Source organism: Gossypium arboreum, chromosome 13 (assembly GCF_025698485.1).
Source record: "Gossypium arboreum isolate Shixiya-1 chromosome 13, ASM2569848v2, whole genome shotgun sequence".
NCBI lineage: Eukaryota > Viridiplantae > Streptophyta > Magnoliopsida > Malvales > Malvaceae > Gossypium > Gossypium arboreum.
The window spans coordinates 68800765-68811595 of NC_069082.1; the positions used below are offsets into that span (position 1 = coordinate 68800765).

A 10831-nucleotide genomic window follows, 5' to 3' on the forward strand; every position below is an offset into this window, starting at 1 on the left:
GTATTACTATAAGAATTGTTTTGATATCGAGGATTGTTACCCATGTAATTTAACTGCTTGTTCTCCATGTTGTAGCCATAAGGTGGGTATTCTGAACTGCTTGATCCACCTCCACTCGCTTCGCACTGCATTACTGGTGAACCTATGAAGAACTAAGGAAACCATTAATTTTCTTATTTAAGAGTTCTACCTTATTAGAGAGCATGGTGACCGTGTCGAGGTTGAAAACACTGGCTGCTTTCATCGGCTTTGTTCTCATAACTTGCCACTGATAGTTATTTAGTGACATCTCCTTAATAAATTCGTAAGCCACCTCAGGTGTCTTATTATTGATAGTTCCTCCAGTGGCTGCATCAATCATTTGACGAGTCAAAGAATTCAGGCCATTATGAAACGTTCGAACCTATAGCCAAAGCGGTAACCCATGGTGAGGGCACCTGCTCAAAAGGTCCTCGTATCTCTCTCATGCATCATAGAGTGTTTCTAAATCCATCTGTACAAAAGAAGAGATATCTTTACGTAATTTGACTATTTAAGCTAGCGAAAAATATTTTAATAAAAACTTTTCGGTCAATTGTTCCCAAGTAGTGATTGACCCTCGTGGTAATGAGTTCATCCATTGTTTAGCCTTATTCCTTAACGAAAAGGGAAACAACCGAAGGCAAATGGCGTCATCAGAAACGCCATTAATTTTAAAGGTATCGCAAAATCTTAGAAATTTGCCAAGTGAGCGTTGGGATCCTTGTCCTGCAAACCATCAAACTGAACAAACTGTTGTATCATTTGAATTGTGTTAGGTTTCAGTTCAAATTTATTCGCAGCAATAGCAGGTCTAACTATACTTAACTCAGTTCCTGTTAAATTAGGTTTATCATAATCATACATAGTGTGTGGAGCAGGATTCTAATTTACTGGATTAGCAACAATCGCAGAAGGTAGTGGATTTTCTTGGTTTTCAGCCATCTCCTCGGTTGTGGTTGAAGAATCGTCCTCTTGTTCATCCTCTGTGTATCTTAGGCTTCGCCTTATTTCTCTCTAATTTCTGCGAACTATACGGTCGATCTCACCGTAAAAAAGTAGTGGTCCTGACGGGTTTCTTCTGGTCATAAACTAGAAAAACCTGTCAGAAGGAAATAAATGAAGAATTAGAAAAGAAAATAAAATTTTAAATTGCAATAAAAGTAAAATGACTAAAGTAATAAAAATTGAGTGTTCCTAATGTCCTAGTTCCCTGGCAATGGTGCCAAAAACTTGATTGCATGATATTCGTAATAGGTTTTAAAGATTTATAAATGAACCATTCTTGAGACTAACTTATTATCACGATTAAGGCAAGTGTACCTATCGAGTGGTAGTATAGCTCAGCAAGACCGGATTGTCAAACCCAAAAGAACTATGAGTACTAGTATTTACTTCCTTTTTATTATCTGGCCTAAAAATTAAGAGGTTTGGTTATCTAAAACTAATTACTAACTAAGAATGCACAAAAAGAAAACCCGGGAAAATACTTTTGGGAAAATTCGATTGATTGAGACAATACCTAAGGAAAAATCCACCTAGACTTCACTTGTTATTTGACTCTGAATCAAATGATTTATTCATTTGACTTGATCCGTAGAAATCCCTAAGCTATATTATTATCTCTCTCTAGACTAATAACATCTAACCCTAGGTTGAATAATTGAAATCTCTTTCTAATTAACACCCTAGAATTGCATTAACTCGATCTATTGATTTCCTTATTAGGTTTCACCCTAATCTGGCAAAATCTTGTCACCCTATCTCTAGGGCCGCAATCAACTCCGCTTAATTATAACAATTTTACTCTTAGACAGGATCTATTCCTCCTCTGAATAAAAGCGTTGACTTGAATCAATATCCTGGAATATTAAAACAAGAATTAAGAACACATAATTAAGAATAAGTCAAATATTTATCATACAATTCAGATAATAATAACAAGATCTTTCTTAGGTTTCATTCCCCTTAAGTATTTAGGGGGTTTAGTTCATATTTATGAAAGAAAACATCTCAAAAGCATGAAGATAACAAAACATAAGAAAACCCAAAACTCCTGAAGGAACTTGAAGGGAGATCTCCAGTCTTAATGATGAATCCGGCTCTTGAGATGAACCAATCGGCTTTCCTTGAGTAATTTCTTGCTTCCTACTCTACGTCTCCCGTTTAAGTGTCTCCTCAAGTGTTTAAATAGGCTTTGGAATGCCTAAGATCCCTCAACATTGGCCTTTTCTGAATTGGACTAAACTTGGGCTTAGCTGGGACACGCCCGTGTTACACGCCCGTGTGCGATTACTTAAGGCCATAGTCAAGGCTGTTAAATGGGCACGGGCGTGTGATCTACCCGTGTAAATCATGCTTCGACCTTACCAAAGGGACATGGTCGTGTACTCAAACCGTGTGAAGAGGTTCAGGCCATGCCAGAGCCTGTTAAACCTATATGGGTGTGTGGTTTACCGGTGCGGTGAACTCTAGGCTGTGCTGATTTCCCACGTTGGCCTGTTTTCTCCGTTTTTGAATTGTTTCTCAGTCCTTTTACTCTCATATGCTCACCTAAGTATAAAACATGAAATTAAAGGATTAGGAGCATCGAATTCACCAACTAAGGAGAAATCATCCATAAAATGTGTTAAGCATGGGGTAAAAATATGTACAAATTATGGTTTATCAGTAATCATGGGATAGTCCGACAAGACAATAAAAATAGGTTAGTCCACTAGGACAACAATCATTGAAAATTTTACCAAAGCGGTAAATAAGGAAGCCGATAGATGACCCATCTAGAATCAGTTATGAGAATAACTTGCCACTAATACCTTGTATAAAGGTAAATAAAAGATGACTTATCTGGGGATCGTGGGTAAAGACCAACCACTAAGAAACCACAATAAAGTGCTTAAGAAACTTTGTATGTTATAGGAAGACTTTGGAAAGTTAACTAGAGATTTACTCCTAATGTGAGGCTTCGACGAAATCATAGTTATAAAAGGAGGACCGATTGTATGTTCCGCAGACAATCAAGTGTATAAATAGGGGTTAGTTGGAACCTAAAGATGGAAAAAGGTACTAATAGGGATTATTAAAGTGATAGTTATATATGTCAATACTATTTCTCTTTGAAGGGAAACTATAACGGGTAGACACACCATAAGGATTAGTTTCGTAAGAAACCATCATACAAGAGAAATCTTAAACTCGAATGGTCACTCGGTAATAGTCCGTTGGATTTTGTAGGCCAAAACAGTCCACTACAGACGGACATGTTACATCTTAAAAGGAAGGTATCGCAAATAGGGTGAATTACAGTAAAGTAATCCAAACAACTTTTCAACCCGAGTGTAGGGTGAAATGAGATATAGTCTGCCAGAGAGGCGTGCGTCCTTATTAGTTAACCTGACTGATGAGATGTTGGCAAGTCCTTCAGAACTATAGTAAGAAAAAGGAATCCACCAAAGTCTAGTCAGGTTTGGAATGTTTGCTAAAGAAGACATATCCAAAGGGTCATTACGGTGGTAGTTTAAGCTAACAACCTTATAAGTACACAGTGGAAAAGAATGTCCATACTGGTGACCGTCCATCAAATTTGGTAGTTAATGACTAAACATAAAATTTATGAGTAGATGGGTATCTAGAATAGGGGATGGATGAAAGAAGGAATGCATGTAAAGAAAGGACAGAGTCAACAATTATGGCAAGACATATGAGAAACCACAAAAACTAAGTGAATGGTGATAGGATTAACTAGGGGAAGACCGCTTAACAATCTATCTACCAATAGATAAGTTCAGAAAATGAATCAGAGACTGCCATTCCAGACTAGGAGAAATCGTCCTAAAATGATTAGAGAGTTAAATGTGTTTAGTTTCTTTTCATTTACTACCCTTGCATGACAAGGTTTATTTTTTAGTAATGTAGCAAATAAACTCACTAACTTCGTTTAAACTCACTGTAAGAGATAAGAGGATCGGTAGCATAGAGAGATACTTAGAAAGGGCTTATTGGGTAGTCAGTTGCATCATCGAATTGATATACTCTTCTTCAACCACCCTAAAAGAAAAAGCAAGATGGGGTAATCAGATTCCCTTAGATGGTTGCCACCCTATCGTATTTGGTGAATGTGCTTCTGTAAGTTAAAATTCCTCATCCTACCTACGCCGCATGCTTAATTTTACTTAGAAAATAGGAAGATAGAGGGAAAAAGGGTTAATCTTCGAAATACTGGTGTCGAGAGTATAAGGTAATGACACCTAATAATGTAATTGTAACACCTTAACACCTCTCCATCGTCAGATTAGGGTCACGAGCATTATTAACTAATCAAACAATTAATCAATCATAATCAACATATAAACTCACTAATAACATTATAATATGCAGGGGTATGTCACGACAATCTGATACTTTCATGCAAGATTCTTATACATTCGAATAATAAATTATGCTATGCATTTCTAAACTTGGTCTTCCACTATATACACTCTTATCACTATTTATCCCTTCTAAAATGTCAGAATTCGGATACATATAAGACTTTTCCAATTATTAGCATCTGAGTATTAGCCCTTACTCTGTCTACGATTATCTTTTTAATTTATCTTCGATGATGTTAGTGGAATGCACTTAATTTAGGTTGCTAATACACCCCAATCCACAGTAAAAGTTACTCTTACAACCCCTATTATGAGTTTACGGCACCCTAAAAATAGTTCAAAAATAGGCAGGGACTAATTTGAAGCAATTCTGGAAGTTTAGGAAATAATTACAAAAATTTTAACTTCAGGGGTCACACGATGCAACACCCTCATGTAATAACCCTAACCCATAACCATTGCTGGAATAGGTTAAGAGGTATTACCGGACTTATAACTCAGTTCAGAATGACAATTTATCAAATAACATTACATTTCAGTAAATGTCACTCATTCACATTCATTATATACTTAAAACAAACATAAAAAGCCTAAATCATGCATCCGGGACTAATTTGATAACATATAAAAATTTCAGAAACTTCTAAAATTTTCAACTTTTCAAGTGTCACATGCCCGTGTGAACAGACCGTGTGCATCACACGGCTAATAGACACGCCCATGTCTTAGACCGTGTAGAAACAGGGCATACATACTGACTTGTGTCACACGGCCAAAGACATGCCCGTGTGCCAGGCCATGTGAAAACTAGAGAGGATACTGACTTGGGTCACATGGCCAACCACACGCCCGTGTGTCTAGCCCGTGTACCCTTTGAATTGGCCTCACACGCCCGTGTGCTAGGCCATGTGCCATTTAAGGGGTATACTGACTTATGTCACACAGTCAATCACACGCCCGTGTGTGAACCCGTATGACACACATGGCCAATAGACACGCTCGTGTGTCTAAGTCGTGTCAAACCTATAGGGTATACTGACTTAATTTGTAGGGTACCCAGGGGACGCACGGCCATGTAACATGTCCGTGTGTCGCACACGGCTGAGACACGCGCCCGTGTCTCTGCCCGTGTGGAAAAAAACAGGCCATTTGCAAAGCCATTTTGCCACCCTATAAATAAAAGTACCCACAAGCATATTTGACCATATTTCATAACCCAATTGGCAAACATTTCATAACTATTTGATGTACAATATGTACAAATTCAACTTGTTATACAATTACCTATTTAATACCATGCAATATTTATTCATCTAACAAATGAATATCAATAACTTACTTGCATATTTTCATTCAAACATTTCCATACCAAAACTTACCATATTCAAACATTCATATATACAACCAAAACATGGTACCAAATAAGCAAAATCACATGCTTAGCTTATACACAAAAAACATACCAAAAATCAAGTTGTCAAGTATCAAACTAATATTATTTAAACTAGCCTATACATGCCATATTTATAAATATTCACAAGTTTAAAATACCAATCGAAAATTGGATAGTGTGACATGCAACTCCGACTTGTCTAAAACGAGTGAGCTAAGGAACCTCTATAAGACATAGAAAACGAAACAGAGTAAGATTATAGCTTAGTAAGCCCATATAATTTAGAATTAAACTTACCATTTATATATAATCAAAGCAATAATAACAATGCCAACAGTTCAATTTAACCATCACCTAATCACAAACATTCATCCAATGTTAGTCATGGTAAACATATAGGGAATCATCCATAATACAATGTTTCTCATCATTCTAGATTTAAATATCATGTATAACATTAATAACATTTATAAATCGTAACTCGTCAGTATAAAATTATTTAGGCCCGTTGAACCTATTATAATTTCAAAGGATAGTCGAGCGAACAATGTCAGTAATCCGTCAATTCATCATCATACATGCTCTTTCAAGTCATGGTCAGTAAGCTCCTTTGAGCTAAAAACAATAAACTCTATTGAGCTGAACAGTAAGCTCTTTCGAGATAAATCGATAAGCTTCAATGAGCTGAAATAGTAAGCTCCTACAAGCTGTAGTGAGTCCGCAACAAATGCAGGAGCTCGACCAATACGGTAATCTCGGTAACATGTCACTTGTATCCAATGAATTCATATAGTTCAAACGGGGCTAGGTAACGAATACAATATATCATCAAGGTATTCATATTTCAAATATTTCAATTATATACATTCAATTCAACAATTACAAGTATAGAAAAGTTTGACTCTAATTATACAAACTTACCTTGAGTTGGTCGGATGAAAACTATAGTCTACACGTCTACCTTTCGTTTCCCCTGATCTAATTTCGGTATTTGCTTATCTTGATCTATATGATCAAATTAACTCATTAAAACTTTATTTCAATTCAAATTAGCCTAAAACATTCATTTTGGCTAAATTACAAATTTATCCTAGACTTTTGACTACTTTGCAATTTAGTCCTTAACACATAAAAATATAAAATTGCACAATTAAACCATAACCCATAGTAGCATAATTTTATAGGGACTCCTATTAGACCATATCTTTCATTATTTCACAATTTTAACTACAAAATTTTACAATTTCACAATTTAATCCCTATTTTGCATTTTTGTCAATAATCACTTTACAAAACTAGATCAACTATCATCAAGCTTCCATAATCTATCATTAAACCTCAAAGAACTCAAGTATTCAACAATGGAACATTTCAAAATCATGAAAAATTTCAAAAATTAAGGTACGGGCTAGCTAGATTAAGCTGCAACGAGATAAAAAAACTTAGAAATCATTAAAAATCGAGTCAAAACTGTACCTTAATCAAATATTGAAGTTTCCGAAAATCAAAGACCTATTTTTCTTCTTCTTCTTTGTTATTTTCGGCTAAGGATGGATGAATATTAAAAAAAATTTGGTTTTGTTTTATTAAATTAAACTTAATAACTAAATTACTGAAATAACCTTATAATAATACTTAATATATCATATAATTCATGGACATAAATGTCCACTAATCTTAATATTGGCATAATAACATTATAAGGACTTCCATATTAATAAAATATAGCTATTTAATACATTTAAACAATAGTACTCAACTTTTACACGTCACGCAATTTAGTCCTTTACCGATTTAAGCATTTAAACAGTAAAATTTCTTAATGAAAATTTCACATAATCAATCTATCATGCTGTAAACCTTATTAAAATAATAAAATAAATATTTTAAGTTTGGATTTGTGGTCCCAAAACCACTGTTCCTAATTGACCTAAAAATAGGCTGTTACAACTCTCTCCCCCTTAGGGATTTTCGTCCCCGAAAAGCTTACCGGTGAAAAGGTTAGGATACTATTTTTGCATAGCTTCATCGAGTTCCCACATAGCTTTCTCAATTCCATGTTTATGTCTATAAGCTTATTTCTCAATTCTTTGATTTCCCCAGCCAAAATCCTGATTGGTTCTTCGTTATACGATAAATCAGACTGTATCTCTACATCAACGGGAGAAATCACATGTGAAGGATCCAATCTATATTGACGTATCATTGAAACATGAAAAAAATTATGTATCTTTTCAAGCTCAGACGGTAACAATAGTCGATATGCTACAGGCCCTATTCTTTCGATAATTTCATACGGCCCGATGAAATGCGAACTTAATTTTCCTTTACGATCGAATTGAAGAATCTTTTTTCACGGTGATATTTTCAAAAACACTTGATCCCCGACTTGAAATTCAATTTCTCTACATTTCAAATCCGTATAGGATTTTTGTCGATCTGAAGCTGCTTTTAGACTGTCACTAATTGTTTTCACTTTTTCTTTAGTTTCTCTAATCAATTCAAGCCCGAGAATCTTTTTCTCACTCAGTTCAGTCCAGTATAATGGAGTTCGACATTTGCGACCGTATAAAGCTTCGTACAGTTCCATCTTTAAACTCGTTTGGAACTGTTATTATAAGAAAATTCAATCAAAGGCAAGTATTTCTCCCAACTACATTCAAACTCGAGAATACAACAATGCAACATATCCTCAAGTATCTGTATAATTATTTCAGATTGACTGTCAGTTTGGAGATGAAAAGCTATACTGAAATTCAACTTTGCTCCCAAAGCTTCTTGCAATTTCTTCCAGAATCGCGACGTAAAACTTGGATCTCTATCAGAGATAATAGACAGTGGTACACCATGTAATCGTACGATTTCAGACAAGTACAATTCAGCTAGTTTATCCAGAAAGTAATCTGTACGTACCGATATGAAATGAACAGACTTTGTTAGTTGATCAACGACAACCTAAATAGCATCTTTCTTTTTTAGAGTTAGGGGCAATCCTGATACGAAATCCATAGTAACTCTATCCCATTTCCACTCAGGAATCAATATAGGCTACAATAAACTAGATGGTACTTGATGTTTAGCTTTGACTTGTTGACAAATTAAACATTTTGATACAAACTCTGATATATCCCGTTTCATTCCTAACCACCAATACATCTGTTTCAGATCGTTATACATCTTGGTACTACCTAGATGAATAGAAAAATGATTTCTATGTGCTTCATGCAGAATTTTCTGAATCAGTTCTGTATTTTTCGGTACACAAATTCTATTTCGAAACATTAAACAGTCATCAGCTCTAATATGAAATTCTGAATTCAAAATTAGACTCATATTGAATTCATTTAGCTTGTAGTTCACAATCATCTTTCTGAGCTTCACAAATTTATTGAAGAAATACCAGTTTAGCTCTTAATTCAACTAAAATAGACCCGTCATCACATGTCATCAACTGGGTGTTCATAGTTCGTAACACAAATAATGATTTTCGGCTCAGGGCATCAGCAACAACATTAGCTTTTCCCAGATGATAATCAATCATAAAATCATAATCTTTAAATAACTCAAGCCATCTTCATTGTCGCAAATTCAAATCCTTCTGTGACATCAGATATTTCAAGCTTTTGTGATCTGTATAAATATGGCATTTCTCACCGTATAAGTAGTGTTGCCAAATCTTTAATGCGAACACAATTGCAGCCAACTCTAAATCATGTGTCGGATAGTTCTTTTCATGCAGTTTCAACTGTCAGGAAGTATAAGTTATAACTTTCGATCTTGCATCAAAACACAACCCAATCCGATTAACGATTGCATCACTATAGATCACGAACTCTTTACTCGATTCAGGTTGAACCAAAACTGGTGCCTCTATTAACAGTGCTTTCAACTGTTCAAAATTTTGCTGACACTTTTCTCACCATTCAAACTTCACATCTTTTTGTAGCAGTCGAGTCATTAGTGTCGTAATCATTGAGAAGCCTTTCACAAATCTTCGATCATAACCCGCTAAGCTCAAAAAGCTACGAACTTCAGATATGTTTCTCAGAGATTTCCAATCAACAATAGCAGAAATCTTGCTTGGATCAACTCTAATACTGTCAGCTAAAACAATATGTCCCAAAAATCCAACTTCTTTGAGCTAGAACTCGCATTTGTTGAACTTTGCAAATAACTATTTTTTACGTAGAGTTTGTAACACAATTCTCAAGTGCTCGGTATGCTCAGATTCATCTTGTGAATAGATCAGAATATCATCAATGAATACAAAAACAAATCTGTCTAAATACGGTTTGAATATTCGATTCATCTAGTCCATAAAAATGGCAGGAGCATTAGTTAAACTGAAATACATAGCAAGGAATTCATAATGTCCATACCTTGTTCTGAATGCAATTTTTTGCATATCCGACTCTTTGACTCACAACTGACAGTAATCCGATCTCAGATCAATTTTTGAAAATACAGAAGCTCCCTTCAACTGATCAAATAAGTCATCAATTCAAGGTAAAGGGTACTTGTTCTTTACAGTCTCTTTATTCAACTGTCTATAATCGATACACATTCTCATAATACTATCTTTCTTTTTCACGAACAATACCAGTGCACCCTAGGGAGAATAACTAGGTTGCACAAAACCTCTGTCTGTCAATTCTTGTAACTGAGCTTTCAACTCTTTTAATTCTGTTAGAGCCATTCTATAAAGAGTTCTCGATATCGGAGTTGTGACCGGTACTAATTCAATACCAAATTCAACTTCTCTAATCGGCGGTAAATCTGGTAATTCTTCTGGAAATACATCCGAAAACTCACAAACAACAGTTATGGATTCAATCTTTGATTCTGACACTTTTGTATCCAGTACGTATGCAAGATATGCATCATAACCCTTTCTCATATATTTCAATGCTAATAGATGATATCACAGTAGGTAATTCACTCGAATCATTAGACTCAATCTGAAGAATCTGACAATTTTGACATTTCAATTCAATAGCCTTCTGTCTACAATTCAAAACTACATTGTGTATAGTCAGTCAGTCCATCCCCA

The 10831-nt window shown here is 35.1% G+C and overlaps 1 non-coding gene across 1 annotated transcript; it reads left to right on the plus strand.

The window, feature by feature from the left end:
- Positions 1-419: 419 nt before the first annotated feature.
- Positions 420-526, plus strand: LOC128287499 (small nucleolar RNA R71). Its single transcript, XR_008278199.1, has one exon. It is a non-coding gene; the product is annotated as a small nucleolar RNA R71 (small nucleolar RNA).
- Positions 527-10831: the final 10305 nt, after the last annotated feature.